Raw genomic sequence first — 19,223 nt, 5'->3', positions numbered from 1 at the left:
TACCTGACAGAAAGGTTCTTTTATGTCAATATGGGCCCCCACAACTCCAAATTAGCTCCTCTTAAATACGGCGTTCCTCAAGGCTCTATTTTGGGTCCCGCCCTCTTCGCACTCTATTTGCTGCCATTGGGCTCCATCTTCTCGCGGTACAGCATTTCATTTCATTGCTTTGCGGATGATCTACAGATTTATCTACCTTTAAAATCAGGATCAGATCAACCGCAGCTCTTATTACGCTGCCTTGACGACGTTAAACAGTGGTTATCATTAAATTTTTTACAGCCAAACGAAAACAAAACTGAGGTTGTCATTTTTGGCAATTTCAATCATATCGACAGCACGTTGGGTACCCTCTCCTCGTATTGTAAAACACATGTAAAAAACCTCGGAGTTTACATTGATGGTTCTTTTAAATTGAATAAGCAGGTGAGTGCAGTAGTTCAGTCTTGTTTTTTTCAGCTAAGACAGCTAGCCAGGATAAAGCCATACCTTCCGGCTGACGTCTTCGAGCGTATCATCCACCTTTTTCTTACTTGCAGATTGGACTACTGCAATTCATTGTATTATGGCCTAGATCATGCCACCATCCATCGCCTTCAGATGGTTCAAAATGCTGCTGCTCGCCTGCTAACTGGTACCAAACGGAGAGAGCATATAACCCCAATTTTAGCCTCTTTACACTGGCTCCCTGTCCCCTACAGGATCCAATTTAAACTCTTACTTTTTGTTTTTAAGTCACTCAACGCCCGAGCCCCCCCCCTACCTGTCAGAGCTCCTCTCTGCCTATGCTCCAGGAAAACCCACGAGATCTAGTTCAAAACTATTGTTGTCCATTCCACGGACTAACCTCAAATCTCGTGGTGATAGATCCTTCTCTGTGGCAGGTCCCAGACTTTGGAATAGTCTCCCCTTTAATATTAGATCTGCTCAAACTCTTGAGCAATTTAAATCTTTACTAAAGACACACTTTTACGCTCTGGCTTTTAACACATTATGACCCAAGCATTTTGGATTTATCTGAATTAGTTAGTATTGTTTCAATTCTTCTATTTTATTGTTTCTATTGTTATTATTGTATTACACTGTAGTTTTTAATTTTATTGTTATTGTTAAGCACTTTGTGCAGCATCGGCTGTTGGAAATGTGCTATATAAATAAATCTGACCTTGACCTTGACCTTATGTTAGCTGCCCTCAGTAGCCTACCGTCTGAAATATTCGACGGCTGCAATAATTCTTTAAGTGTTATTTTTTCCTTGGGATTCTAATTTCACCGAAGTTTACTAAACTCAACAAACTTAATATTACTTACCGGGACATTTATTCTGTCCTCATTTTCTTTCACCGAAAAATTGTTTCCTGCAGTGCCTCTTTCGTGCTTGGCTCTCCTACCTTTGCTAACGTGATGCACATAGCGCAGAAGCCGATGCTGCATTCACTTACACTCGGATATCTGAGCTTCACCGTGAAAACATAATCGGACATTTGATATTTGATTGAATTTTATTGTTTTACCTTTGGGGTGGCACCTGGGGTGGCCAGTCTGGTTGGGGGGGTGGCCTGTGCCCCCCCAGGCCACCCCGCTGGACACGCCACTGCTCGGCCTGGGGCTCGGTCACTCTGGCGCAGCTGGCTGCCGGCGGAGCTCCCGGGCATGTCACTGAAACCCCCTCCGCGGCTGCTGAGTGACCCCTTATCTGGGATTCTCCTCGGCTCTTTCTGGGATAGTGGCGCGGCTACCCCTCTGTTGGTCTTCCTTGGTCTCTTGTGTTCTGAGGGCCTCTGGATGTCTGGAGCCTTGATCTCCTCCATACCTGCTTCATGCAGGCTCCCCTCACCCTCTAACAGATCATTACATGTAGGAACCTTTTAAAAACAAGCGCGTTCGTACACACGGGTGCTCACATACACAAACTACACCCTTTTTGGCTCCTACCTTAAAGCACACTGTGCGCTGTCGATCTTACGTGCTGCACAATAATGTTTAACATTTAGTATTTACTGTTATATTCCCTTTCTCTTGTTCCTTTAGTAAAACACTGTCCATCATGGCTGTCAAACACACAGTCATGCTCCTGGTGGCAGTTTGTCTCTACCTACCAGGTCTAACCCATGGATTTCAACCATCCTTCTCTGTTGATGAAACTCATCGTGACATCACCAGAAAGGCAGTTCTCAGAAAGACAGCTGAGGTTTGCCGAGACCTTGCCGCCGCTGATGGAAGAGACTTCAACTTGAATGTGGGCTCATTATCATTTAAAACAGGGTCACTGCTTATGCATTCATGTTTAGTCTAACATAAATGTGAAATTTAACATTTTGAGATTTTTCCAAATGTCCAGTTAAGCACTTGGCATTTCTTTGTCTCCAGATTGATGACAACCTTTCAGTTCAGGAGGTGCAAAAGGCCTGTTTCTCCTCATCTACCTCCACCGCTCCGCTCTCTACTGACATTTTCCAAACTGCCCTTGATGAGATCTACGGTAGCAACGAAAAAGTGTATTTCTCATTGGTCGATTTCCCTGAGTTCCATTTTCACAGTGAGACCTTCCTGGGAGGACGGGACATCATCACAAGAGGTACACTTTAAAGTCCTCAAAATTAAACATGTTTACGTTCAGTACAACACAGATAGTAGATTATTTTGAATTTTTAATTAATTTCTATTCCTATACACCAATTAAAAAACATTTAAATGATAGGTGCAACAAAAATCAGAATTTTGCTTCATTAGGTTTCACTTATACTGGATTCTTAAGGTTATATGTTTTGTTTGAGATATGTCTGCCATGAAGGCTAGTGTGAAGTTGGAGAATTTTGTTGCTGCAAGACAGGTACTTGGACAAATTTGTCACATAATTCAGGTGAGAGTGATAATTATTGTTTTTATTTAAACTTGATGATGTTAAGATTTTGGAAGTAGGAAGCAGTGATAGGATTGGAAATAATGTTAGATTTTCCATACATTAAGGACTTTTACAGCCACAGTAACTGGGTGGAGTTGGGGAAAACCACTCCTTACTCCGCTCTGATCAGACCAGATCAACCACTGCAGAACCTAGCAGGTAAAAGCCTTCCAGCAACTTTAATCACAGTAAGAAACACATTTGTCTCCACTTGTTTTAATTAATTTACCTGGTGGGGTGTGTACGGACACACACTTGCAATAAGGGAGATAAAGGGGATAAATAGGAAAGATATAATAGCCAAAATCATTTTACAAAAGCACAGTTCAAACCAAGTCTTATCGCCAAAGCATAGATGGCCCACCTTTAAATACTGTATGTCACAACCTGTTTCCAGATGGTTTTATGGATAACCTTTCTCTTGCTTTGCTCCAGGTCCATCTACTCCAACTTGTAATAGCTGTACAGGAGATGCCTGCACTGATAACATTTTGCCTGAAGTGCTGAAACAGGGGCTCCTGACCTCAGGCTACTTTAGCAGATTCTCTTCTTCAAAGCCTACTGGTAACAATCACATTCATTTGTGTATAACAGTAAACTATTAGGATTTGTATTATTATTTTCTTTTGTTTGCTTGTTTCATAGCAAATGGACTGTTTATCAAACCAGCAGAATGAGTAAATTGTAATCAACACTGAAACTAAATTGGTTTCTGTAGTTTTGTTTGTTTTTGGTATTTGTTTTTTGATTAGAAAATGTAAACAGCATCTCACAGTAATGAATTCCCACAAGCTACAAATTTAAATATTACAACAAATAGATGTGTTGTCCCACCTTGAATTTAATTTAAAGATTACCTAAACTCACCTATTCATTGCCATACCCCAACTATAAAACTCTTTGGATGTTTTTTGTCTTATTGATCATTTATTCAGCTATTTATCTAGGTATAATTAAATGTAATTTGTTATTTTTTTGTCCAGGTAAATGTAGCCATGGTGGTCTACTTGACAAGACAAGAAAAAGGGACCCAGTTGGGGGCATCAATAAGGATTCTTTTACATCAGATCATGGCACGTTGCACAAAAAAGCAGCTAATCTGGCAGTGGATGCTACTATGGAGCTGCTGGAGGACATCAGACTAGCTGCTGGAGACAGGAACTTCTTGCGGTACGGGAAAAATTGATCAGAGACATTCTTGCACTCATGAAATGGTTACTAGAACTCTAATAAATTTGAAATTGAAACAGTTTATATTTATTTTCATGACACAGCTTTCAAGGAAAAAATAGTAAAAAGCCTTCCTCACAGAAGATAATATGTATCTTAAAAGTGATGCTTTTTATGATGCACATGTTTCTGCAAAGATACCTCGGCATCATTCTGAATGTAGAGAAATTGGGTTCCTTACAGAATAACAAAGGGATGATTTTGTTTTTTCACTTATGTTCCTCCAGGTTGATGGGCCTCTCCCAGTCCTATGCACTGTGTTTTGTCATTGACACTACAGGCAGTATGGCTGATGACATCGATGCAGCAAAACAAGTTGCCTTTAACATAATTGACAGTAACGCAGGAACGCTACAGGAACCCTCTCAGTACATACTGGTACCTTTCAATGACCCAGGTACTTCCACTTTTATGGATATTCCCCATGTTGCCAAAGAGAGCCAACAAACAAAGCACATATACAGTACAAAAATCTGCAAGTTCATGTATTTCTCTGTCCCCCAAAAAGAATTTGGACCCGTGATAAAGACAACTGACAAAAACTACTTCAAAAAGGAAATCAACAAGCTCACTGCATCCGGAGGAGGGGATGAACCAGAGATGAGCATGTCTGGACTGCGAGTGAGTGTACTTGTATTCTATCATTGGGATGTGTGCTTACACAGTAATTAGTGTGATGTGACTTATGAACTTTTAGGATGAAGAAATGGGGTATTTGCAGGTAGTGCAAAGGACATTGTTACGTTCCCCTGAGGGGTCTAGGCGGTGAGGGGAGAGTAACAAAAAGTGACCGGGTTAGAAAAAGGAGTCAAGGAGGCAAAAGGGTTAAATCAAAGAGTTTTATTAAAGTAGCTCAACTAAAAGAGACGGACAAGCAGCTATCACCATTTAAGAAAACAAACAAAACTCAGGCGTGGTCAATAAAGTAAAACGTAAGGCAAAAAGAAAGAGAGCAGCTCACTAGCTGCAAACCACAATAACACAGCTCACTAGCTGTAACCACTCACAAACACACTCAGCTCACTAGCTGTAACCACACTCATGGCACTCTGGCCCAGAGCTCACCTTTCCCTGGGCTTAAATACTTTTAATTACTGATGTGAGTCAGCTGTGTAACAGGGAAAGGTGACACCTCAGGCAGAAGAGGTGGTGGGACACGCCCACACAGGCACCTTCAGGAGGAGGCCCTGCTATTGCCGTAACAACATAGTTAGGAAATTAATATGAACCTATTGTGTCCTATTATGTAATAACAGAATGACTGTGTGCATGCATTATCAGAACTTGCTTTTTTGTTACTTTTTTAATCACTTTCTGAATTACAGTTTTGCACATCTGGTAAATCACAACAAATAATGTTTAATTCTTCTGTCATTTGTATAACTGACAGCTTGCGCTGACATCAGCTCCACCTTCCTCTAAAATCTATGTCTTCACTGATGCTTCAGCCAAAGATTCCCATCTAAAAAGCACCAACATTGCCCTTATAGAGAGAACCAAGACTGAGGTATGTGTGAGGATAAGTTGCATTCTTATTATTGTTGCACTTTATATGTTAGTTCAGCTGATGAAGAAATTGCCAAATAAAAACATGCAGAAAGGAAAGAGTATTCTTTGTTGAAATGTAAAAATAAATAAATTCTGAATTGTAATTCCAGCTTACAAAAATGTGTAAAAAAACAAACAAAAACAAAACAACAACAACAGAAAAAAAGGTTAATACTCTGGCGGAGCAAAGTACAGTGTGGCACAGTGGTGCCGTGTTTATTACTGTAGGATCACAGTAAGGAGGTTCTGGGTTTTAAACACTGGGTATCCAGGCCTGTTTGGAGTTTACATGTTCTTTCACCGCCTGTGTGTTTGCACAATTGTATACAAAATTCTGCATGGTGAATTAATTAATATTTTTTGAATTAGCTGTAGATATGAGTGAAACGTAGATAGCTGCTAAATAATTACTGGTGAAAAGGGTCAATATAGCTTGATGGCAACATAAATGCCAGTCCATTATCAAATTTTACAAAAGCTTTTTTTTTCTTTTTTCTTTTTTTTACAAAAAAGTCAGTTTTACTCAAGCTAGTCCAATCCTAGAGCAACACCTCAGTAAATAGTTTCATTTATCCATGTACTGAATGGTCACTTTAGGTCTCTTTGATACTTTGGATAGAACTTATCCAGTTTCCACTGAGCGTGATATATATAAACTGATGCATTTTTTCTATCCCTACACTTTCAGGTGTCTTTCCTGTTGACAAACATTTTTTCCCAGTCGGCGGCGCCGCAGTATTGATGGTCAAAATTTTTCACCTCGTGCAGTGAGGCTAACAAATGTCCAGCTATACAGAGACCTGGCCCAAGCTTCTGGAGGTCAGGCTATTGAAGTCAGGAAGTCAGATCTTTCCTTGGCCACTACTGTTATAAAAGATTCATCAGCTGGTGCTGTGGTGAGACACTGAGCATTAACAGGAATTACTTAACATGTTTACAAATTGTGAAGGACTACATTTTGATAAGTTGGGGCCAGATATTTAACAGATTTTCTTTCAAAATTGCTTTCTCACTGGAGCTTCTGTTTCTTTGTCTTTCAGGTGACAGTTTTCCAGGTAGTAATGGATCCGGGGCGACCTGATAATTTTAATTTTACTGTTGATTCATCAGTAAGCAACGTCATCATTTACATCACCGGAGTTTCATCTCTCACTTTCACACTCACCAGCTCAGCAGGTTCAGTTCAACGATATTTTTTGGACATCAGTTTTCTAAAACATAATATTTCACAAAGACAAGGCACTTCCCACCTTGTGTCAGCTTTGCTTTATTTCTTTGGCTCTCTGGAAGTTCCTCATCTGACCTGATCTCTGGTCTCTGCTTTTTGCCTTTTGATTTCTCCTGTGCAAATCTGTTGTTTGGGCAGTCAGGTGAAGGTTAAGAATGTACAGTAGTGGTACTAGTCATAATTTTACATTCTTATTTAGTAGTAACTGTGCAGGTGGATTGGAATTCATTTGCCTATTACAGAAGTGGAGTAATTTGCAAGTGTCTCACACCCATGAATTGCAGTAATAGCACAGTAGTAATAAAAACAACAACAGTCACAATTACAAATTTAGGAGGAGGAAGAAAATTCCATTGTCATGCTGGTAAATAATTCAGCCATTTTCCTCTTTTCAGGAGTGTCTCAGGAGTCAAGTCAGACCAGTGGTTCTCTGGCATCCATAACAACAGTGGGAAACCTACGCAGAATAAGGCTCAATGCTGGAAATCAAACGGGTTTTTGGCAAATCCACATCAACTCTAACAGTCCCTACTCTATTAAAGTCACAGGTCTGTAATATAATTAAGAAATAGTCTGTAGAAAATGTTTTCAGTGGTATAATATTTCTAACTTAGATGTGGTTTCTGTGTGCATAAGGTCAAAGTTCAGTGAACTTCATCTATAACCTTGTTGAATTACAAAAGGAAGGTGGAATCAGACCCAAGGAAGGCCGTCCTGCTACAGGTTGACTAAACAAAAATGTATCATTTGGTTTGTGGGAAACTGAGATGACCTAAATAGTCATGAAAAATGATTACATTGATTTATGTTTCTGGGTAGAAAACTTCCAACTTTTTTGTTTAGATAAACATAAACTTTTAAGTTTAAAGAAGATTCACGTACAGTCTAAGGATCTGTTGTAATAATACTCTTTTGTGGCTTGCTATCATTTTCAGGTGGTAATGTCACTCTCCTGGTCACTGTGACAGGAAGTGATACAGTAACAGTCACAAAGCTCACGCTCTTCGACAGTTCAGGGCCAAAGGAGTTGATTGGATCAATACAGGCATGTCATATTTTACACCTGATAAATGTAAAAGGTCAAAATTACAACTGAAACTACAACAGACCACAGCAAGCATTCCTAGACTTAGTCGCTTTTAGTCTGTGCTAACTGCACTGTCAAACATAGTGTTATAAACATAACTTTTGTAGTTCTACAACAGCTTAAGAAAACACCAAGAAGTAAAAGATACATAAATAACATTGGTCTTTGGTGGCTGCTTGTTTACTCTGATTACTGATTGTTGCCACCATCTAACAACTAACTTATGCATCTAAACATGCATAAGGTGCTCTCAGTTGCTATCTTTCTGTTTTCCACAGTCATTAGAAAACAGCAACTTTCTGGTAACATTCACTGAAGTCCCAGTAGGAGACTATGTAGTTCGACTGCAAGGTGAGGACACCAGCACCACATCCCGGTCTACCTCAGATACCTTCCAGAGACAAGCCTCTACCCGCATCACAACAGCTAGTCTCTCTGTTGCTGTGAGTAGTAGAGTCATATGTTGTTTTTTGAATTTCTAGAGCCAGTTTCTAAACATCTTATCTGCCTGGATAAACTCAACAACCACTGTCATGTTATTTTCTATGTCATTATATAAAAGAAAGAAGTGATTGTTTAACTTCAAATTTCCTGCCCTCTTCTATCGCTACTTTTCCAGGCACAAGCTGACAGTATCAACATAGAACCAGGCACTCGCATCATCATTCCTTTTACAGTGTCTTCGGATGTAACTGGGACATTCACAGTGCAAGTCAGTAATGACCGCAGCTTTGACTTCACCTCACCTGGAAATGTCAATATTGGTCCAAGCGATGGAGGCAAAGCCAATGGGACAATAACCTTAAGTGTTCCAGCCAGCACTAAATCAGGAACAGACGTGACCCTCACCATTCAGGCACAAAACGCTGCTGCCACTGACATCAACTATGCTGTCCTCCGATTTTCTGTGGCTGCCAAGGTAAAAGAAAAAAGACTTTAGGTGAAATGAGACTAAAAACAGTGTTTTACATTTAAAAAAACTAATAATCCAAACTAAATGTATCACTGTTCTGTATTGTCAAATGCCAAATGTTTCAGTTTACATAATACTTCAACTGTGATCTGAGGAGAGCTTTTAAAAGAATCAGCTCAGTGATGAATTAGTACTGCATATGTTCTAGTTCAAAATAAGAAAAAAAACATGATTCACTGCGTGGACAATGTAAAGGGTCATGCTACAAATTTCATCCAAGAAATCCATTGATTAATCTGTTAACTTTCTGATCATGATTGTATTAGTAAATCCAAAAACGAAATGTTCTTTTCCACAGCTGTTCAATGGTTTTTACAAACAATTTGTTATTTGGCATAGGGTCATTTGACCACTGTGCTAAATTCTTTTTGTCGCCCAGATTTGCTAAATTATTGAAACAGTAATACTACTATCGGGGTTGTACAAATTTTGTGAGTCATTTTGAATGAAACGTCTGGATTTATAACCCATAATATCAATTAAAGTGAGTTTTAATTCGGGACATAGGTTTTTTTGTAAACAATAATATCTCATTACTAGTGATGGGCCGGTCGCAAACTAACGTCGCTCTTAGAGCCGACTCTTTGAAGTGACCGATGCAAGCTGGCTCCTTATTGGGAGCCATGGGGGGGTTTTTTTTCTTTGTCTTGCCCTCTCTTTCACTTTTTTTCGCTTCATGCTGCACGTCAGCCTTGTGTTTATGCTGAGCAGAGACGGGAGGGGCGAAAACGCAAGTCTCTGTTTGTGCCCCTGAGCAGAGGGGGCGGGGGCGGTAGTTACACTCATAACAGCAGTAGCACACAAAAAGAGCAGGAGGGCGAGAGAGACAAAGAGAGCCGGTATTCTGACAAACCGGCCTACTTTGGCAAAATGTCCTACCGTAAGACATTTATGCACATTTCTGCTGTCACAGAGTAATTCCAGCACAAATTTAAGTAGGAATGACGGTTTGCCACTTAACTTTGCCCATCAGAGTATGCTTGTAGGTAACATTCACAAAGGTAGCATGGTTTGGCACTTCATTTTACCCGACAGAGTATCCTTCTAGATCTTATTAACAAAGGTAGGATGATTTTCCACTTAATTTTAGCTGTTAAAGTATGCTTCTAGCTCATATTCACAAAGGTAGGATGGTTTGGCACTTAATTTTACTCAGAGTATTTTTCTAGCTAATATTCACAAAGATAGGACGGTTCGCCACTTAATTTTGTGTTGTGCGCATGCGCATAAACAACAGGTAGGATGGTTTGTCAGGTAGGATGGATTCTCAGAACACCAGGGGCAACAACAAGAGACAACATCGTCACATTAGAAAGGTATGGTAAAGAAAATGAGTAACACCAAGAAAAGAAGCAAAATCTGGAACCATTTCAATTTTATAGACAATACAAAGGCAGAGTGGAGAATCTGCAAGAAGAGACTATCATATAGAGCTGGCTCCACAAATAAAATGCACAGGCACTTGAGAACTGTCCACCCATCAGTACAATGGAAAGATAAAACACAGTCAGTTTGATATTAATATTTCTAAATGCCAACCTTTCCCTTAATTAAAGATCTGGGCGTTCATTTTTTTTTTCTTTTCTTTTTTTTTGCATATTTCAGGCAGTACGGTGTCACGGTGGTTAGCACTGTTGCTGCTGAGTTCAATTCTACCATCAGGCCAGGGTCTTTCTGTGTGGAGCTTGCATGTTGCAGGGAAGAATAATTTCCCCTAGGGATCAATAAAGTATTCTGAATTTCCCTGTGTTTGTGTGGGTTCTCCCCGGGTATAGTCCAAAGACATGCAGTTAGTGGGGATAGGTTAATTGCCTGAGTGTGAATGGTTGTCTGTCTCTATGTGTTAGCCCTGAGACAGACTGGTGACCTGCCGCCTCTTGCCCTATGACAGCTTGGATAGGCTCCGGTGACCCTGAAGAGGATAATAATAATGGATTGCATTTATATAGCGCTTTTCTAGGCACCCAAAGCACTTTACAATTCCACTATTCATTTACTCTCACATTCACACACTGGAGCTGCCCTGGGGCAGACTGACAGAAGCGAGGCTGCCATATCGGGCCATCGGCCCCTCTGGCCAACACCAATAGGCGGTAGGGTAAAGTGTCTTGCCCAAGGACACAATGACTAGGACCAAGAGAATTGGGGGATCGAGCCGGCAACCTTCCGGTTACAGATGAGCTTCCCAACCACCTGAACCAAGGTCACCAAGAGCTGGAATTCCCATCACTAGTCGTTTCATACACATTTTTTAAGTAATATTCAAAAACAAAAGAAAACGCTGAAAGTATGAAAGAACAGAGATATAAGGTAGCATCTATACCAAATTCTTTTTGTTCCTGTTCTTTTGCCTTTCTGACTACTTGATCTCCTTTCTCTCTCTTTTTTTCAGGCCACAGATTTGTCCGGTCCAGTGTGCCAGGTAGTTAATATATCAGGTATCTGTAATGTCTCTTCCATCCTCTGTGCATCATCTCAGTGGGAGTTCATTGCTAATCTCACTGACGGCATCAATGGGACTGGCATCGCAAGCATCACCCTCCGCGAAGGGAATGGTACCCTTGATACTAGCACAGCGGTTGGAGCAGGGGGCGAGAATATCACACTGGTGACCTACACTGCCTCCTGCTGTTCACAGAATGTGGTTCTAGCTGCTGTGGACAGGGCAGGAAACGTGGGGACATGTATGGGGCAAGCTAGAGTACTTGCCACGCCTGCTCCTATAACTACAACTACTCCAGTACCTGCAACTACTTCTCTGACTACAACTACACCAGTACCTACAACTATCCCAGTACCTACAACTACTTCTCTGACTACAACTACTCCAGTACCTGCAACTACTTCTCTGACTACAACTACACCAGTACCTACAACTATCCCAGTACCTACAACTGCTTCTCTGACTACAACTACACCAGTACCTACAACTATCCCAGTACTTACAACTGCTTCTCTGACTACAACTACACCAGTACCTACAACTATCCCAGTACTTACAACTGCTTCTCTGACTACAACTACACCAGTACCTACAACTATCCCAGTACCTACAACTACCTCTCTGACTACAACTACACCAGTACCTACAACTATCCCAGTACTTACAACTGCTTCTCTGACTACAACTACACCAGTACCTACAACTATCCCAGTACCTACAACTACCTCTCTGACTACAACTACACCAGTACCTACAACTATCCCAGTACCTACAACTGCTTCTCTGACTACAACTACACCAGTACCTACAACTATCCCAGTACTTACAACTGCTTCTCTGACTACAACTACACCAGTACCTACAACTATCCCAGTACCTACAACTACCTCTCTGACTACAACTACACCAGTACCTACAACTACTCCTGTCCCTACAACCACTGCAGTGACTCCCTCGGTGACTACTGCTGCAGCTAACAGAGCATCCACTAGAGGTCATACAATGAATGTAACACATTATGTCTGGATCAGCATTGCTTTTTCACTGCTTTTTAAGTAAGGTATATAAACAGAAATTTAACTAGAACTGAATCATCAAATCAAAATCTGTTTTAGAAAAGTAATACTTTTAACTCTTTTTAAAATATGAGCCATTGCATTTTTGTAAAGGTGTAATTGAGCATCTCATATTTTAATTTTTTTATTTTTTTGGGTGAAAATGGGAACGTGGTATAATAACGTACATTTTGTTTATTTGTTTTATCATTGCCTGCTAAAAAGGATCCAAGTAAACATTTATATTGAATTCACTACATAAATCAACATTAATACCCTCTCTTACAAAGTTATAGTTAATCTTTTCATAGATGAAATTGTAAAGTATTTGATTCATTTTAACCTGTGCACATAAAGTAGCAATTTCTTAGTGTCCAAAGCTGCATTTCATTCCCCAGTATAATGTAATAAGCAACTACTATCTGCTAAGGGAATGATGATTTAGACAACTTTTAGAAACAAAACTCCATTTGGAACATCCTGAAATGCCACCAGTGCCACCAGTCCAGACATCACTTCCGAATGAGACAGCTTGGATGCCTTTTGATGCTACTGTGGAAGATTTACAACAGGCTATTAATATATAATTTATATTTAAGAATTTTGTCAGAATCACAAAACAGTTTTAATGTGTTTAAGCAATAAATAAATGTGATTTCATTAGTTTATAACTGTCTCATTTTATTGTCTCATTCCTAAAGAGATTACCATCATGTGCTATACTTATAGGCTATTACAGTATTAGGTGACTGAATTTAATATTTTTCTTGCAGTTTCAGTTTGCCACATTGACTGATGATTAAACCTGCCTCCAGCACTATGTTGAGTTTATCCCTTTGACACTTTTGCTTCTGCAGTTTGGCTTTCCAGGAACTACTTGGCAACTGAAGGCACCGAGATTATACAACAAAGAAAAAACATGCAACAAAGAAAAACATAATTTAACCTTTGTTAGAAGCGTGTGCTCAGTTATTTTTAAGTGGTTTAACTTTCGTGGATAGAGAATAAGCAACAACTTCTAACTTTCCACAAGTACTCATTTATTTCAAATATCAAAAATAAAAGTGCTACCTCTACCACACATTACTTGAACGCACTTGTCCGCGTACACATGGAAGAATCCATTACAAAAAAGAACAAAAGGGGGGTGACCCACCAGTCATGAGACAGGAGGCACCACCATGCAGCAATACACTGTACTACAACAGCAACTGTTACATAGTCCCCACAGCTAAAGAAGCACACACCACACCTAACAGTACCCTGTACATAGAGGTTACAGCTAAGATCACAACACACACAGGGCAAAAGACCATTTAAAAACGAATTTGGCAAAAATAAAATGAAATGAATATGTACAGTGCAAAATCTGTTTTCTTTGTTTTTCAAAGAACGTGAACCATAACACACTAAAGAGCCATACAACTGGATTAAGAAGAGTGAACAGAAAAGTCTACACCTTCATGACTCAAAATTGCAGTGCACCAAGACAACATGAAATAGGTTTAATCAAAACATTTCACTTCAGATCAAGCCCAGTCATGTGAAAATCATTTGTCCATCTTTTGGGGGCAGGGTGGGCCTGAGGGTCAGTGTCCAGATCCTTTGTGGTCTCTCTGACAGCAAGAGATGAAACAGAATGTTCCTTGGAAGTGAGAGAGTCCCAGTTATGGAACAGTTGCATGTTCACAACATGATAAACACCTGCATCCACACCTGCATCCACCCAAGTGAGCCTGTAGTTAACATAACTGAGTCTCTGAGATACACACAATGGTCCCTCAAACAATGGTGCAAGTTTAACAGTAAAGTTAGACTGAGCGTCTGACCTTGCTTGTGTCCTAACTCTGACAAGGTCACCAAAACGAAATGTGGCATGTTGACGTCTCAAGTCATAGTAATGTTTTTGTCTGCCATGGCTATAGTCAAGAGCCGCTCTGGTTTGGTTGTGAGTTCCCTGTGGGGAGGCTTTAAGAGTCTCAGGGTAAAGTACACCCGGTTCATCAACACCTGCTGTAAAAGGCTGAGTGATAAGGTCAAGTGGGGTGTCCAACTCACGACAAATCTGAAGGAGAAACTTGTCCCATGATGTGTGCTTATCACCTACATAAGAGCAGATTGCAGTCTTCAGAGTCCAGTAGAAGCGTTCAGTAGCATTTGTCTGAGGGAGATATGCTGTAGTGAGTCTGTGCACCGAGTCTAAAGCAGAAACAACCTGTTCAAAAAGCTCACTCACAAAAGGAGACCGTCTGTCAGAAATCAGGTAAGTGGGTGTACCGTGTCTAGCAAAAATGTCAGTGACGAATTTACCAGCTGCTACCTGAGATGTAGCTTCTTTGACAGCACAGGCTTCAACCCACTTATTTAAATAGTCAACAAACACGATCAAATATGCATTACCAGCGGGGGTGCAGGGCACTGGCCCAACAAAATCCACATAGCCTACTCTCAGTGTTTTTGGGGGACAATGGGAACCATAAGACCTGCTACTTTTTTCTGATTTGGCTTGGTTAGTTGGCACACTGAGCATAAAGTCACATGGTGCTTCACATCAGTAATAAAGTCACACGGTGTTTCACATCAGCTGCCATTTTGGGCCAGAAAAACCTAAAGCACAGTCCAGCCAGTGTCCTAGAAACACCCAGGTGAACTGCTGTGGGGTGATCATGGTAATAGACTAGCAAGGCGCCTCTCATGGAAACAGGGGCAAACAGTTTCAGCTCTTTCAAAGGGTGCGAAGCACATGTGGACTTGGGGTCTCTGTGATACAAAAGAGAGTCATACTGTAACGTGCGGTGGAGATGAAGTCAGCCGCGGAGGTGTGCAGGTGGATAGCGACAGCTTCTGCCTCTCCACAAGTAGTCATTTATTTAAAATATCAAAAATAAAAGTGCTACCTCTACCACACATTACTCGAGAGCATACTAGTCCGCATACACACAAGAGCATCCATTACAGGGACAGTGCGAAGAAGAACAAAAAGGGGGTGACACACCAGTCATGAGACAGGAGGCGCCACCATGTGGTGATACAATGCATTACAACAGCAACTGTTACAATACACAACATACTGTAACAAGGTAGCACTGTCTTAGCTGTTCAGAGAACTAAGAGTACAAATGTCCAGACTGCCCATCACAGCGTGTTCTGTCGGCCTCTCACAAGTCAGAGGTAAACGATTGCGGAACAGCGCATCTGGAACTTTGTTATGTGCGCCAAGTTTGTGCACTAGTGTGAAATCAAAGGCCTGCAGGTGAAGTGACCAGCGGGCGAGTCGGAGTGTTGGGTTTTGATGAGACATGAGCCACCTGAGACTGTTGTGGTCAGTGAACATAGTAACATGAATGCCTTCAACATATGGGTGAAAGTGTTCAAGGGCCCATATCACAGCAAGGCACTCCTTCTTTGAAGTACAGTAGGGGAGTTCAGCTTTGTGAACGGAGCGACTAGCAAAAGCCACAACATTGTGAAACCTGATGATTTACTGAGGTCAAATGGCCCTGGATGTGAGCAGACGTTAAGTCGTCTCAGAAGTGATCTCAAAACGGGACTATAGATGGCAAATAGTTGGTGTCGTAAAGACAGCCAGGAAATTTGGGTGAAGAACTTTTCGGATAGGAATTTCACTGAACCTGAACCTGAACCAGTGCTAGCCAAAGGACTCCATTTTACCATTTTTCCTCTTGGTGAGGAAGGATGCTGGCCAGACCTGGTACACTTAAACATATAGTGAGGGTGCAGTGGAAATGCCTAGGAGAAGCCCTTGTCCACAAGATCTTCAACCCCCCCCCCCCCCCCCCCCCCCCCCCCCCCCCGCACACACAGAGCTTCTACAGCATTCCGAGGGAGACTGGGGACATTGAGTCAGAATGGACTGTGTTCAGTACCTCCACTGCTAGGCTACTGCACTGAGCTATGGCTGCAAGGTGGTTAGTGCCTGTCACATATCACATCTTCTGTGAAGGAAGCAGAGTCTGGGGAAGAGGGAGATGACTTATGCATCACTAGAGGTCAGGTCACTGAGGCAGTTAAACAATTCCTTGGTGGCACGGCCCCTGGGGTGGATGAGGTTCACTCTGAGTTCCTCAAGGCTCTTGATGTTGTAGGTTTGTCTTGATTGGCACAGGTCTACAATGTCAGGTGGCAGTACCTGAGAACTGGCGGACTGGGGTGATGGCTCCCATCTTTAATAAGGGGAACCATTAGGTGTGCTCCAACTATAAGGAGATCACACTCCTCAGCATCCCCATCAAAGTCTATGTCAGGGTGCTGGAAAGGTGAATCGCAGTCCATTAGATCCCATTGAGATCTGATATGTTTTGAGAATGTTCCTTTAATTTTTTGTACATCACTAAGATTAATCATAAGAGCTGATGTTGTACATCTACTACTGCTGCTTTGAAAGAGAAAGAAGAGAGGATCATTGACTTGCCACAACAGTCTTTCCTCTGCCTCAATGGATGTAGATCTCATGAGGGAATGGTGACACCTTCCTAAACTCCCATAGTTCTCCCAAAGTCCGTAATATAACTCAGCAGAGTGAGCCTAGAAGAATGGGTTTGTTGTTTAGTGCTCTGGCACTCCTCATTTTATTATCCAACTGCAAACCTTTGGTATACTAATTTCTTCAAGATGATTCGTCTGTTCACAGCAAGGTCTGTGACAGCAACAGTCCATTAATACAAAATCACTCATTTTTATAGTCATTCAAAAATTCTACTCCCCCTATTTCCCCTCCTAAGATCATTCTTGACGTTACAGTACATGTTACAGTACATTCTTGATGGTATATGTCTCCTGTTGTCCCATATATGATGACCCTGCTGACTTCCTGTTTACAGCATTACTGCATTTCTCTCATTTAGACAAATTACAGAATCATTATTTTTAATCATTTTATTGCATCTGTTAATCATAAATACTGCATTTTTTAAAATCACCGGTACTGTAATTTCATGTGTACATATTTTGGAATGCTGTACTTTATCAACTATCTTGGGGCTAGATATTAAGTCCCTCATTTAGACAGTGCTAGGTGGATGAGGCCTTGGGGTTTTCAAGCATACTTCATTATCTATCAAAAACGGTGGAGGTTATGTAATGTAAAGCATGACTGTTTGACAGTGGAATCAGGTCATTAGTATTTATTGAAGCTATGACTGCTGATATAAGTAGCAGGATGAATTGTGAAGTATAAGCAAAGCAATCCAATAGTTTCTCAAGGCAAAGGAATGTAGTATACCTCAATTGCCAAGTCAGTTACTCAATCTCAACACAATAGAACTAAAAAGCTGCCTGAATGTTTTTTAGTTCTTAAACACAAAACTACAGGCAGGAAAGCATTTCAAGCAAACAAGCAGGAACTGAAGATGATCACAGAGAGGGTTAGCAGAGATTTCCAAGAAAAAGAAAACGGACATCACCAAATGTGTATGTCCATGGGTTAATGTAAAAGTCTTTGTAAAAACCCACTGAGTTAAAGTATGGAGAATCAAGGCTGAAAGCGTGATTGATTGTTTGATTTAAAAGGCACTGTGGTTGTGTGCAGAAACTAAACTACGAAAAATGTTACTCTACAAGTGGTCACTATCATATCATTGTTCTTTTGCCATTTTCTGTTAATAGCATTCTTTGAGCGTCAGCATCTATTGTCAGAGCAAAGACGTAAAAGCAAACGCAAAAATATGTCAGTTAGTGCACTACTGTCACTATAAACATAGGTTATCGAGATTCAAGATATTCAAGACAACATATGACTTTGCTTATACTGTGAGGCTGTGATTACAGAGTGTGGATAAAATTACTATTGAAAGACTGTCAAAGGTGCAATTTTAACAGGTCAAATTATCTTGTTTGCACTGTTATAATGAATAATAATGGATTGCATTTATATAGCACTTTTTGAGACCCTCAAAGCACTTTACAATTCCACTATTCATTCACTCTCACATACTGGTGGAGGCAAGCTAGCCACAGCTGCCCTGGGGCAGACTGACAGAAGCAAGGCTGCTATATCACGCCATCGGCCCCTCTGGCCAACACCAGTAGGCGGCAGGTGAAGTGTCTTGCTCAAGGATACAACAACCAAGACAGACAGAGCTGGGGATTGAACCGGCAACTGTCCGGTTACAAGATGAGCTTCCCAACCCCCTGAACCACGGTCGACCGAATGTCAAGGACAGGGCAAAATAATCAACAGAGGGAAAGCTAATGAATGCCTGTCTTTCTGTTTTTTCCCCTCTGCTTAAGAACCTTTTGTACCTCTATTCATAACAGGTTTTAACTCTCACACAGTATTCTTTGTTTTGTTTTTTTTGTTTTTTTTTTTGAGGGGGGGGGGGGGGGGTTATTAGGTTTTATTTAGGGTATTATTTATGACGCCCCCTAATGCGTCAAGCAGACACAATACATGCCTAACTTCCAAAACCACAAATGTTCTGGTAACGACTTTTGGCACAGTTTGAAAATAACATTTTCTTCGCCTCCAAGCCAGGTGCTTCATGTAGCTCATCTCGCTCTTGCTTCTCCAAAACCTCAGATGCATGCTCTGCAACAAAACTGTCAATTCTGCAGGCCCTCTGTTTCACCTCTCACCTCGCCTACTAAAACTCACAACCAGACAGAGGCCACTCTCATATGTGTAACAATCTAAATAAAACTATATATGTATATATTGAATAAATAAATGTTTTAATTAAATGCCACTACTCAAAGCTTAATAAAAAAGAATATAAATGAATAAAAGATAATAATG

General features: G+C 40.8%; 1 pseudogene; it reads left to right on the top strand.

Annotated features, from left to right (window-relative positions):
* The first annotated feature begins 2,047 nt into the window (after window positions 1-2,047).
* Window positions 2,048-13,072, top strand: LOC146572908 (von Willebrand factor A domain-containing protein 7-like; annotated as a pseudogene).
* Window positions 13,073-19,223: the final 6,151 nt, after the last annotated feature.

This window comes from Mchenga conophoros, linkage group LG6 (genome assembly GCF_057382185.1).
Source record: "Mchenga conophoros isolate Kocher_MC1m ecotype Shallow Benthic linkage group LG6, M_conophoros_male_GT1.1, whole genome shotgun sequence".
Classification (NCBI taxonomy): Eukaryota; Metazoa; Chordata; class Actinopteri; order Cichliformes; family Cichlidae; genus Mchenga; species Mchenga conophoros.
The sequence above is the reverse complement of the archived record's forward strand: the minus strand, read 5'-3'. Positions and strand labels throughout refer to the sequence as shown.